The sequence below is a fragment of the Phyllostomus hastatus genome, unplaced genomic scaffold (assembly GCF_019186645.2).
Source record: "Phyllostomus hastatus isolate PE091 unplaced genomic scaffold, TTU_PhHast_1.1 phas_contig_551, whole genome shotgun sequence".
Classification (NCBI taxonomy): domain Eukaryota; kingdom Metazoa; phylum Chordata; class Mammalia; order Chiroptera; family Phyllostomidae; genus Phyllostomus; species Phyllostomus hastatus.
In genome coordinates, this window is record NW_025333909.1 from 5345231 (window position 1) to 5359492 (window position 14262).

General features: G+C 38.6%; 1 pseudogene; it reads right to left on the reverse strand.

Annotated features, from left to right (window-relative positions):
- Positions 1–1684: 1684 nt before the first annotated feature.
- Positions 1685–1963, reverse strand: LOC123824378 (annotated as a pseudogene).
- Between the last annotated feature and the right edge of the window lie 12299 nt (positions 1964–14262).

Here is a 14262-nt window from a genome sequence, read left to right on the forward strand (position 1 = left end):
GGGCCCTTCTGGTGCTGCTTCCCAGTGGGTGGGTTTGTGTACATTCCAGAACCCTGTGGGTCTTTCCAATGAACTCTCCTGTGAGGCTGGGAATTTCTCCCACTGCCACCTCAACCCCCACAGGTGTTTTCAGTTGGTGGTTTGAGGCTTTATTACCCCGAGCTGGGGCCCTGGGTTGCGCAGTCCGTCCTGCTCCCCAGTTGTTTCTCCTGGTTTCTCTGCACAAGAATGTGGAGCCATCCAGTCTGCAATCCACTACCTCACTGGGTCTGCCCACTGCTGCCTTGCCTGCCCCAGTCCTTCAGCCGCTGCCTTGCCAGGAGTCCTGTCCGCCCCTCCTACGGGTCTGGATGGATGTCTCTTTTTTAACTCCTTGGTTGTCGGACTTCCATACAGTTTAATTTTCTGTCAGTTCTAGTTGTTTTTTGTTTTTAAATTGTTGTCCTTCTTTTGGTTGTGAGAGGAGGCACAGTGTGTCTACCTACACCTCCATCTTGGCCGGAAGTCTTGCTCTTCTTTTTAAAGGTTGAACGTTATACTGGGGCTGCACATCACATCTCCTCCCATCTTCTCTAGGTTCTTAATCTATTCATTATCCTACTTTTTGTACCTTCTAACATCAAACTTCATTGACTCCTTTCACACTGAGACTTTGCCTATCCCATAATATAGCCCACATCCACTCTACTACCCCTAAGCTTTCTTCATTCCCTTCACTTGCAGATTCCTCCAAGTAGTCAAAAATGACTACCTACTTCCTCAATTTCCTCACTATGAATTCACTCACCACATAGAATCCCTGTCCCTCATTAGTTATATCCAATTTTCCAGCAATCCTGTCCATTTACTATACAGTACAGCCAAACAGATACAGAATCCAACAAATCTTCACTACCTCTACTGTCCCTATCTCAAACCACCGACATCCTTCCCTTAATCACTGCCACAGCGTGCTAACTGATCTGCCTGCCTTCACTCTTGCCTCTCTTCAAACCATTCTGCACAGAACAACCAAAGTGACTTTTTTAAATGTAGTTCAGTTAGGCCATATCTGTTTAAAACTGTTGAATGCTCTTTCTTTTTCTTTTTTAAAATTTCTTTCCACTTTATTGAATTTATTGGGGTGACACTGGTTAACAAAGTTATACAGGCTTCAGGTGCACAATTCTACAACACATCATCTGTACACTGTATTGTGTATTCACCACCCCAAGTCAAGTCTCCTTCCATCACCATTTATCCCCCCACACCCTACTCCTTATCCCTCTACTGCCTGACAATCACCACACTGTTGCTTGTGTCCATGATTTCTTTCTAATTTTTTTTTCATTTTTGCTCAATCCCTCCACACCTCTGCCAAGCCACCTCACCCACGGACAGCTGTCAGCAGGCTCTCTATTTATGAGTCTGTCACTATTTTGCTTATTAGTTCAGTTTGTTCATTAGATTCCACATATAACTGTGATCATATGGTACTTGTCTTTCACTGGCTGGCTGGTACTTGTCTTTCACTTAGCATAATGTCCTCCAAGCCCATCCATGCTGTCACAAAGTGTAAAATGGTCTTTTTTACAGTCAAGTAGTATTCCATTGTGTAAATGTACCACAGCTTTTTTGTTGTTGTTGTTGTTACATAAATTAACCCATTTATTATTGGATAGCAATGTTTCAAATTGTGGAGCTTCTACTGGTCTTTCAATGCCTTCAGTCTTCTGATGGCAGATTTTACTGTGACAGCAGAAGTGGTGGTGTAGGTCCAGGCACCACTAGCAACCGTTTTCATGCAGAAGCCACAGTGCCAGATCCCCACTGCTCACCTCTTCATCTTGGTTTTGCCACAGAAGGAGCAAGTGTACTTGGTGTGCTGGCTGATCTCAATTTTCTTCACCATTTTCCTGAGGGAAGCACCATAATGGGTGCCATATTTACCAACGATTCTGACTTTCTTGGTGCGTTTAGCCATTTTGCCGCAAAGGAGGTCAGGTGTACCACAGCTGTTTTATTCATTTGTCTACTAATGGACACTTGGGCTGCTTCCAAGTCTTGGCTATTGTAATTATCTCTGCAATGAACACAGGGGCTTATATATTTTTTCAAATAAATATTGCCAGTTTCTTTGGATATATTCCCAGAAGTGGGATCCTGGGTCAAAAGGCAGTTCCATTTTTAATTCTTTGAATAAACTCCATACTGTTTTCCACAGTGGCTGTACCAATCTGCATTTCCACCAACAGTGCACGAGGGTTCCCTTTCTCCAGCACTTGTTGTCTGTTGATTTATTAATGATGGCCATCTGACAGGTGTGAGATAGTATCTCATTGTGATTTTAATTTGCATTTTCCTGATGATTAGTGACATTGAGCACCTTTTCCTATAGGTCTATTGGCCATCTGTATGTCCTCTTCGGAGAAGTGTCTATTAAGATCTTTTGCTTATTTTTTAATTGGATTGTTTGTGTTTTTGCTGTTGAGTTTTATAGGGTCTTCATAAATTTTGGATATTAACCCCATTTCAGATGTATTGGTAAATATGTTCTCCCATTTAGACAGTTGTGTTTTCATTTTGTTGATGGTTTCCTTTGCAAGGCAAAAATTTTATTTTAATTTTTTATATATTTGTTTTTTAATCCTCAATCGAGGATATGTTTATTGATTTGAGAGAGAATGGGAGAAAGAGAGAAAGAAACATCAATGTGAAAGAGAAACATCAACCAGTTGCCTCTTGTATGCACCCTGACCAAGGATCAAACCCACAACCTAGGTATATACATTGACCAGGAATTGGACCCACAGCCCTTTGGTGTACAGCAGGGGTCTCCAACCTCTGGGCCTTGGGACCAGCACCAGTCCATGACCTGTTAGGAACTGGGCTGCACTGCAGGAGGTGAGCCTACAAGCCAGCAAAGCTTTGCTGGCATTACTGTCTGAGCTCTACCTCCTGTCTCCTCCCACCCCCTGTCTATGGAAAAATTGTCTTCTGTGAAACTGGTCCCTGGTGCCAAAAAAGTTGGGGACTACTGGTGTATAGGACAATGCTCCAACAAACTGAGCCACCCTGCCAGGGCACAAAAACTTTTTAGTTTGATGCAGTCCCATTTGATTATTTTTCTTTTGTTTCCCTTGCCTGAGGAGATTATCAGAAAAAAATATTGCCATGAGAGATAGCTGAGATTTTATTGCCTATGTTTTCTTCTAGGATTTTTAGGGCTTTAAGTCTAATACTTCAGTTTTTAATCCATTGTATTTTTATCCCACTGTATGATATAAGAAGGTGGTTTAGTTTCATTTTTTTCATGTATCTGTCCAGTATTCCCAACTCCATTTATTGAATAGACTATCTGTACCCCATTGCAGTTTTTTGCCTCCTTTGTCAAATATTAATTGATTATAAAGGCATGGGTTTATTTCTGGGCTCTTTTTTTCTATTCCATTGATCTATATGTCTGTTCTTATGTCAGCACCATGCTGTTTTAATTACTATGGCTTTGTAGTACAGTTTGATATCAGGTAGCATGATTCTTCTATGTTCTTTCTCAAGAGTATGAGGTTATTGGGGTCTTTTGTGGTTCCATGTAATTTTTTTTAATATTTCTTCTAGTTCTGTGTAATATGCCATTGGTATCTTGATAGAATTGCATTAAATCTATATATTGCTTTGGGTAATGTGGAAATTTAAAAAAAGTTAATTCTTCCTATCCATGAAGACATTATGTGCTTCCATTTATTTATATCTTCTTTAATTTCTTTCTTCAGTGTCTTATAATTTTTTCAAGTACAGGTCTTTTACATCCTTGGTTAAATTTATTCCTGGGTATTTCATGTTTTTTGAAGCAATTATTAATGGGATTGTTTTCTTAGTTTCCCTTTCTGATAGCTCATTATGGGTATATAAAAATGCAATGTATTTCTAGATATTCCTTTTGTATTTGGCTGCTTTACTGAATTCATTTATAAGTTCTAATAGTTTTTTAGTAAAATCTTTTGGGTTCTCTATGTACATTATCGTGTCATCTGCAAATTTTGACAGATTTATGTCATTCTTTCCAATTTGGATGCCTTTTATTTCTTCTTATCTTATGACTATAGCTAAGACTTCCAGTAGCATAGTGAATAACAGTGGTGAAAGCAGACATCCCTGTCTTATTCCTGACTGTAAGAGAAACACTTGTAGTTTCCGGTAGTTTTTGCCCATTGAGTATGACTGTTGGTTTGGGTATGACACGTTGGCTGTGGGTTTGTAATACGTGGACCTCTTTACATTGAGGTATGTTCCCTCTATCCCACTTTGCTAAGAATTTTTATCATAAAGGGGTGCTGGATTTTACCAAATGCTTTTCCTGCACTTTTTCATATGATCACATAGTGTTTATCCTTCTTTTTTGTGTGATGTTTCACAGTTATGGATTTGTGAGTATTGTACCAATCTTGTATCCTTGGAATAAATCCCATTTGATCATAGTGTATGGTTGTTTTAATGTATTGCTGGATGTGGTTTATTTATATTTCAAAGAGGGTTTTAGAATCTGTGTTCTTCAGGGATATTGGCCTATGATTTTCTTTCTCTGTAATAATCTTAATCTGGTTTTGGAATTAGGATAATGGTGTCCTGATAAAATGAGCTTGAAAGTCTTCCTTCCTCTCAAACTTTTTGGAATAGTTTGAGAATGATAAGTGTTAGTTCTTCGAATGTTTGATAAAATTTACCTGTGAAGCCATGTGGTCCAGGACTTCTGTTTGCTGAGAGTTTTTTATTACTGCTTCAATTTCTCTAGTAGTAATCTGTCTATTCAGATCCTCTGATTCTTTCTGATTCAATTTTAGAAGATTATACAATATGTTTCTAGAAATTTATCCATTTCATCCAGATTGTCCAAGTTTTTAGCATATAGTTGTTTGTTGTATTTTCTTTTTTTTATTTGTTTATTTTTTTTTTAGAGGGGAAGGGAGGGAGATAGACAGAGAGAGAGAAACATCAATGTGCAGTTGCTGGGGGTTATGGCCTGCAACCCAGGCATGTACCCTGGCTGGGAATCGAACCTGGGACACTTTGGTTCCCAGTCCGCGCTCAATCCACTGAGCTACGCCAGCCAAGGCTTGTTTGTTGTATTTTCTTACAATACTTTGTATTTCTTTGGTTTCAGTTGTTACTTCTCCTCTCTCATTTTTTATTTTATTTATTTGGGTCCTCCCTCCTTTTTTCTTGATGAATCCAGTAAAAGTTTTGTCAATCTTGTGTTTCTTTTCCAAGAACCACCTCTTGGTTTCATTGAACTTTTGTATTTATTTTAGGTTTTATTTTATTTATTTCTGCTCTGATATTTGTTACCTCCTTCTACTCACTCTTTCTGTTTGTTGCTCTTTTTCAAGTTACTTTAAGTGTAAAGTAAGATTGTTTGGTTGAGTTTCTTCTTGTTTATTGAGATAAACCTGTAATGCTATGAATTTCCCTCTTAGGCCTGCTTTCACTGTGTCCCACAGATTTTGGGTTGTTTTGTTCTTATTTTCATTTGTTTCAAGGTATCCTTTGATTTATTCCTTGATCTTGTTGTTAACCCATTCATTGTTTAATAATATGTTATTTAGCTTCCATGTCTGCCTATTGTCCATTTTTTTTCTTATTATTGATTTCTAGTTTCATTCCATTATGGTCAGAGTAGATGCTTGATGTGATTTAAATCTTCATAAATTTATTGAGTTTTTTGTGCTCTAACATGTGGTCTATCCTAGAAAACATTCCATGTGCACTTGAAAAGAATGTATATTCTGCTGCTTTGGGGTAAAATGCTGTGAAATGACCAATTAAATCCATCTGATCCAGCATGTCATTTAAGGTTGTGGTTCCCTTATTGGTTTTCTGTCTGGAAGATCTATCCATTGACACTGATAAGATGTTTAAATCCCCTACTATGAATGTATTGCTGTCAATCTCCCTTTTATGTCCATCAAAATTTGCTTTATATATTTATCAGCTTCTATGTTGGATGTATAAATGTTTAAAAGGTTATATCTTCTTGTTGGATTGCCATGTAGTGCTCTTCTTTACCTCTTACTGCAGACTTTGTTTTAAAGTCTATTTTGACAGAATAAGTATTGCTACCCCAGGTTTTTTTTTCCTTTTTTTAAGATTTTATTTATTTATTTTTAGAGAGGGAAGGAAGGGAGAAAGAGAGAGAGAAACATCAATGTGCAGTTGCTGGGGGGCCATGGCCTGCAACCCAGGTATGTGGCCTGACTGGGAATCGAACCTGCGACACTTTGGTTCACAGCCCATGTTCAATCCACTGAGCTACGCCAGCCAGGGCTTTTTTTCCTTTTCATTTCCATGAACTTTATCTTTTTCCATCCATTTACTTTTAGTCTGTGTGTATCTTTTGTTCTGAGGTAGGTGTCTAGTAGACAACATATATATGGATCCTATTTTTTATACATTCAGCTACACTATGACTTTTATTGGAGCATTTAGGCAATATGCATTTAAAGTGATTATCCATAGGTACATATGTATTGCCATTTTATTCTTTTAACTATGTTCCCCTGTTTTCCTTCTTCTCTCCCACCTCTTCCTCCTCCTCCTCTTTCTTCTCCTTTTCCTGATCCTTCTTCTTGTTCAAGCAGGCCCTTTAACATTTCTGGTAATACTGGGTTGGTGGTAAAAAACTCCTTTAGCTTTCTCTTATCTGGGAAGCTATTTATTTCTCCTTCAATTTTAAATGTTAGCCTTGCTGGGTAAAGTAGTGTTGGTTGTAGGTCTTTGTTTTTCATCATTTTCAATATTTCATGATAATGTTTTCTGGCCTGAAATATTTTTGTTGAGAAATCAGCTGATAGTCTTATGTGAACTTCCTTGCAGGTAACTAACTGTCTTTCTCTTTTAGTTTTTAAGTTTCTCTCTCTGTCATTAACCTTTGCCACTTCTACTATGGTGTGTCTTGGTGTGAGTGTCTTTGGGTCCATCTTGTTTGAGACTCTGCACTTCCCAGACTTCTGTGTCTTTTTCCTTCACCAGGTTAAGGAAAGGTTTTGGTCATTATTTCTTCAAACAGGTTCTTGATACCTTGCTCTCTCTCTTCTCCTTCTCGTACCCCTATGATGCAGATGTTATTATTTTTATGTGGTCCCCAAATTCCTTAAATTATCCCCATTTTTAAAAAGATTTTTTATTTATTTTTAGAGGGAGGCAAAGGGAGGGAGAACAAGAGGGAGAAAAACATCAATGTGCAAGAGAAACCGTGATTGGTTGCCTTTTGGATGCCCCCATCCAGGGGCCTGTCCTGCAACCTAGGCATGTGCTCTGACTAGGAACCAAACTAGCAAATGTTCAGTTTGCAGAAGGACACTCAACCCACTAAGTCACAGCTCAGGAAATATCCTCATTTTTTTAGTTCATTTTTTTCTTTTTGTTGTTCTGATTGTCTGGGGTTTTTGCACCTTGTCTTTCAAATCACTGATTTAATCCTCTGCTTCATCCAACCTACTGTTTACTCCTTCCAGTGTATACTTCATTTCAGATATTGTATTCTTCATTTCTGATTGGTCCTTTTTTATGGCTTCTATGCCTTTTTTCATGCTGTTGAGCATTCCTATAGCTGTCACTTTGAACTCTATATCTTAAAAATTGCTTGCTTCCTTTTCATTCATCTCTTTTTCTGAATATTTCTTCAGTTCTTTCATTTAAGTCTTGTTTCTTTGTCTCCCCATTTTGGCTGCCTCTTTTCATTTGTTTCTGTGTATTAGATCTGCTTTGACTCCCAATCTTCATGGGGTAGCCTTATGTAGTAGGTGTTCTGTGGGATTCATTGGTGTAGTCTTTTTGATCATCTGAGCTGAGTGCTCCGGGAATGCCCCTTGCATGCATTTTGTGTGTTATAATTGAATCTTGATTGCTCTTGGCCTATTCATGGTCAGATTGACCCTCAGGCTGACTGACTGATGCTGAACCCCAAACCTGGCATGCAAACTGTTGTGCAGGTGCTGACCACAAGAAGGGGAATTTGCCTCAGCAGTGTTGGATGCCTGCTGAGGTTTCCCTTTGGATATGTCACTTGTAATGCTTATTGGATTTTGCTCTGATGTTGTCTGAAGCTGGCTACTGGCTTCTTGAGAAGGAGTTTGGTTCTGGCCAATTGAATATGCTGCTTCTTACGGTCCTCAACAACCTTTTTGGAGCTTCAAGCAATCCTCAGTTTGTGGCTGCCTTTGCTAGGCCTGGGTATGTGCAGGAAGGACCAAGCTGTGAACTAAAGCTGGCCTTTACCAATACCAGGCCATGGGACAGGTCTGAAAAAGTCCTAACTCACCACAACAAGGTCCACCTGTGCCTGTTTCTGCCAGCGGGCTGCCTGTAGGCTCAGTCACTAAAAGAGCCTCTAGCTATACTCCACAGCAGGGTGTAAACTCCACAAGATGAGGTGAAAGGGAGTCCAGAGGGTGGGGCTATTGCTTTTCCCCAGGGTGACACTGCAAGGGAAACAGTGATTGGTTGCCTCTTGCATACCCCTAACTGGGAACCATCCTTGCAACCCAGGCACTACCCCCAACCACGAATCAAACCAGCAAACCACCCCCACCCTGCAGTACAATGCCCAACCAACTGAGCCATGTCAGCCAGAGCTATCTTTTCTTCTCTTGTTTTAAAAATAATATATGTACATAATTTTTGTACCTAATTAGGAAAACTCAAAAAAGAATAACATTGTAATCTTTTATAATCGTACCACTGACTGTAAACATGTTGGCATATGTCGTAGTTTTAAAACAAATTCAAAAATTCTTTCACATTTGTCCCATCAAGAGGTGGCATCTAGTTTCCCTCGTCTAGAATATAGGCTAGCTTTAATGACTTGCTTCTGACAGAATTCAGTGGATATGATGCTACATGACTTCTGACACTAGGTCATCACATGAATATAGTTTCCCCCTGGCTTTCTCTTTCTCAGAACACTCGTTCCTGGAACATAGCTGTTGTAACATGAGGAAATTCAGGCCACATGGAGAAGCCACGTGTAAGTGTTCCACTCAAAGCCCCAGCTGAGTTCCTGACCAGCAACCAGCATCAACTGCCAGACATGTGAATGAGGAAGCCTTCAAGATTTCTCCACCTCTAGCCATTGTCTGACTGCAACTGTATAAGAGACTCTGAGTAAGAACCATGTAACTGAGCCCAGTCGATCCTCAGAGTATTGAGAGATAATAATAAATGATTGTCATTTTACATTAAGTTTGTTACACAGAGATCATTATATTATGTATATAATATCTTGCATATAAATGTTTGAAACATATTTAACCAGTCTTTATTGTTAGACATTTATATTATTTTCCATTTTTTCACTATTATACATAATGCTGCAGTGAACATTCTTGCATCTATGCCCTTTTAAGCAAGTTTATTTTGTCATTTGAATGACAACAGCAACATAGGTTAACTGAAATAATTCAGATATAATACAAAAATTAAATTGATATGTCCTTCCACTCCCCCTCCAAAGCCATCCCCCTAATGAAACCACTGATAGGGAACTACGTATATAAATTATGTTGGATGTATACCAGGGACTACTTATCCACTCATTAAAAGGGATAAAGTATATTGACTTAGAAGGCTGTCCATGATACACTGGTAAGTAAAAGAGAAGGCTTTAGTAACCCCATATTTTTGTGAAAGAAAATAAACTCACACTATGTGTTTATATGTGTAAGTTCTGTATCAGTGGACGTTCATGCTGTTGCTATTATAAATAATATTACAGTAAACACCCTTGTCTACTTATGTATACAGACTGGTACTTTTATTTCTGATAGGTAAAATTATCATAAGTGAGATTTCCTGGTCAATGGGGCATGTGACTTTTTCAATTTAATAAATACTATTGAAGGGCTTCCCAATAAATATGAGAAGTTAAACACATGTTTGTCCTAAAATAAAAAGGAAATTAGTTTTTAAGGGGTATAAGCCTGCAAAAACAAAGAGAAAAGGAATGAAGGAAGCAACAGACAAAATATGCCAATATATTTTAAAGATTTTATTTATTTTTAGAGATGGGAAGGGAGGGAGAAAGAGAGGGAGAGATACATCAACATGTGGTTGCCTGTCACGTGCCCCCTACTGGGGACCTGGCTCACAACCAAGACAAGTGCCCTGACTGGAAATTGAACCAGCAACCCTTTGGTTCACAGGCTGACACTCAATCCACTGAGCCACACCAGCCAGGGCACCAATATATTTTTGAAAGACAAAAAGCAGAGGCCAGTTAGTAGAGCTGAAAGAGCTGAAGAGAAGGTGCCTGCAGGGTGCATGAGAAATGAGAACAATTCATGCTGTAGAATGCCTGGGATGATCAGAAATCAGATACACCAGTGAGTGACCAAAGAAGGCAGGGGTTTGTCAAGAGGCTGAAAACAGAAGGTTTGGTTGCATGTGTGTGAGAAGTGCAGTTAGACCAGGCATGGTTCCATTCTCTCATCCTGCTAATCCAGGAAAATACCATTTCCCTAATCTGGCGGGAGATGGGAAGTTTATTCAAAGAAACTTGATCCACAGAAGCCCCAGACCCAGGTCCCTGGTAGAGTGAAAGGTAGGTATAGGGTATCATATTGAAAAGAGGGGCACTAAATGAAAGCTACAATAGTATCCTTTTCTCTGCTCAGCAGATACCTTCATTCCAAGAATACCAGTAGGCAGGTAAATATTTTCCAGGCAAGAAACTGGAGAATTCATCTTTGAAGAAACTGGAACTGCTTTCAGAAGAAAAGACCTATAGATAATGCCATTTTGGAGTCCCCGGTGAACTGTCCAGTTCTTAATCATCTTACAGTGCAGATCAGCAGTTGATAAGCCCTGGCTCTATAGGAATGCCTCCTCTAAGGAAGACAGAGAACAAAATAAACAAATCAGATGAATTAGTGAAATAAACAAAAAAGTAGGAGAAAAATTGTTCTTAGTATACTCAGAGATCTAAGGTTGTAACCACAAAATAAAAATAAGATGCTATTAAGAGATCAACATTTAGAAAACCAAAGAGAAGTTGTGTAAATATCCTATATGTTTGTATAACACCTTTATAGTTTGGTGTTTCACATGTATATCTCAAATTCTACGGGGTTTTTTTCTATATGGGACAAGGTAAGGATCTGAATGTGTTTGTTTACAAATTGACAGCCACCTGACCCAATATCATTTATTGAATAATCATACATACATACCTTTCTTCACATTGATTATCTCTGTAGGACAAAGTCTTATAAGTAGACCTAATGGCTTTAAAGGGCAGAGACATGGAGACAACTGTACTTGAACAACAATTTTAAAAATGTGAAAAAATATAATAGTATAGGAAACACAGAAGTCAAAGAACTTATATGTACAACCCATGGACATGAACTAAAGAGAAGAATGTTGGAGAGTGGGGGGTGAAGGGCAGAGGGGGGCTTAAGGGGGAAAAATTGGGACAACTGTAATAGCATAATCAATACAATATACTTAAAAAAAGAAAAAGAAGAAACTTAAACACCACCAATAGGAAACTAGTTAAAGAAAATAGTCTACATTCAACTAAATGGAATGCAGATAGTTTTTAAGAGTTTAATATACAATGACATGGAAAGATGCATTATTAGGTTTTTTAAGCATATTTCAGAATAGGATATTTATTAATTAGGCAGGTATTTATTGAGCATGTAGTATGTACCAATTATTGTTCTAGACACTGGGAAGAAAATGAAATTTACTTCAATAACATGTATACCATAATCTCATTTATGTAAAAATTTAAATGTATGTATATGTGTGTTTATATTTGTGTAAAGAGAGAGAGATGTCTGAAAGGAAGCTCACTATAAACCTAGTGGTCATTTTTCTGGGTGGTAAGATTTTAGTTAATTTCCCCTTTATTGTTATTTGCTTTTCTATTGTGTTTAAACTAGTAACATTAGGCATATGTTTTATAATTAGAAAAAACAACAAAGTTATTTCCACTTATGGGAGAAATTCCCCATCACCATCATTCACCCTTCACTCCCAGTTGTTGTCCTTGAAAAATGTTCTCTGTAAGGAAGAACAACTAAGCTACATCAGCCATCAATAGCCCTTCATGAACTTCTTTATTATCCCTTTGAGGGAGTTGTTGGCTAGGGGAAAAATATTCCAAAAGGTTAAAGTAGGACACTTGGAGGTGGGGAGACAACCACTGCAATGGATCTGTTGACTACAGTCTTGTGAGGGAAAGGTGGGAAAGGCAACTGCATTTAAGTCTAAGGGAAGGAAAAGTTCCATACAATGCCAGAAAGATTTCAGACTTGTCCACCCTTCTTAGCCCCTAAAGCCTCACCTTCACAACATCCTAGGGGGAGCTGTACTCTGTAGCCTGCCCGGAGTCCTCTGACATTCAGAACAGTCATAGAGAAGAGGATAGTTCTCATGTGTATAAGCAATTGTCCTTCTCCTTGTTTTCTCCTCCATACAAATAGACTCATTAGGCTTTTGGCATCCTCCAAAGAGTGAGTGGGAGCCAGCCCTTAGCTGCTGACAATTCCCATTAGCATGCCTTCATTGCAGCTTTTTTATTGCATTGGTCAAATTCCTTTCTCCAAGAACATTCCCCAGCTCACCAACTAAATTATGTACTGAAGAAGAGCATCTGGTAGCTCTCACGCTTCTTATTTAGCAGGCTGGGTCCCTGAAAAGGGTAAGGTAGGGTACTCCTTAACTAAGGCTATACTCCCATTCCCTTTACCAGAATCTATCATAAGTTCTGTTGCCTTTAATTAACAGAGGGAAATTCACTTAGAAGTATAGCATAGCAATTAAGGGTTTAGTTTACAGTCCTGGAAGACTGACAGATATGGATATAATAAACATTGATACCAACCAGGAGGAATTAAATGATATGATAAAGCACAACAAAGAGCTAAGAGATTAAAAAGAAAAGTACCATTCAATTTGATTGGGAGATCATGGCCAACTCCACAGAGAAAGTGGCATAGAAGCTAAAACGTGAAGGATGAGGTTGATTTCAGCACACAGAAATGATGAGAAGGATTAATCCAAGCTGAGAGAACAGTATGAGCAAGGGCATGAAGACAGAAAAGTAGGTGAAATGTTGAGCTGAGTGAGTAATCAGCTGTGACTAGAAGAGAGGGCACTGTAGCCCTGGCTCACAACGCTCACTAGATGTTGAATGACATGTAGGATTCCTGGAGAAATGTAATAAGAGATGACATCAGAAGGAAAGTGACAGGGGCTAGACTGTGAGGGCCCTTGATTCCAGATTAAGGACTAGATTTAATTATTTAGGAATTATCAAAGGAGAGGAGTGACAGGATCTAGCCTCTGACTTACAAGACAACTCCAGCATTTGTAATGAAGGTAAAGTAAAAGCAATGAGACTGATACAGAAGACCACTTAAGAGGCTACTTCAGTAGTCTAGGTGACAGACAACAAAGGCCTGGACTAAAGTGTTGACAATGAGGACAAAAAATGAGTATGTAAATGTGAGCACCTTCAATACATAGGTGATGTCCATAACTGTAGGAATGGATGAGCTTACATAACAAGGACAAAATATAGAATGAAAGAGGGTAAACAAAAAATAAATACCTCAGTTGGTTGGACCTTGTCCCACAAAGTGAAGGGTCACCAGTTCAATTCCCAGACAGCACACATGCCTGAGTTTCAGGTTGGGTCCCCTGTCAGGGTACGTACGAGAGGCAACCAATCAATGTTTCTCTCCCTCTTTTTCTGCCTCCTTTCCCCTTTGTCTAAAAAATAAATAAAATATTTTAAAAGTTATTTTTAAAAATGAGCCCCTGGAGAAGACTATGTTAATTAGCTTCATTGTGGTAATCACTTCACAATATAAATGTATATCAAATGTCTACATTGTATACCTCAAATATATACAATTTCTATTTCTCAATCACACCTTAATAAAGCTGGGCAAGAAGAGACAGGTAGAGTTCTCAAATGAGACTGCAGAATACCAGAGGAGCAGTAGGAGAACCAGTAGAATACAGTGCTCTGAAAATCAAGGATAGAAAGTCACTCAATGTCTGCAATACCCTGGACCTAGCCCTCCTTTGAGCTGCATGCCAAAAAAAGCAGGCTATGATTGTAGCAACTTTTTTTTAGCAGCCATTCTATAACTGGGGTTCATAGTGAATTTGTTGTCATTTACAACTCCCAAGTCTTAGCTGGAAAAATTATAATCCAGTTATATCTCCCTGTCCCAGATGTTTGCAGTCATAAATGCAAGATCTATTTTGCTC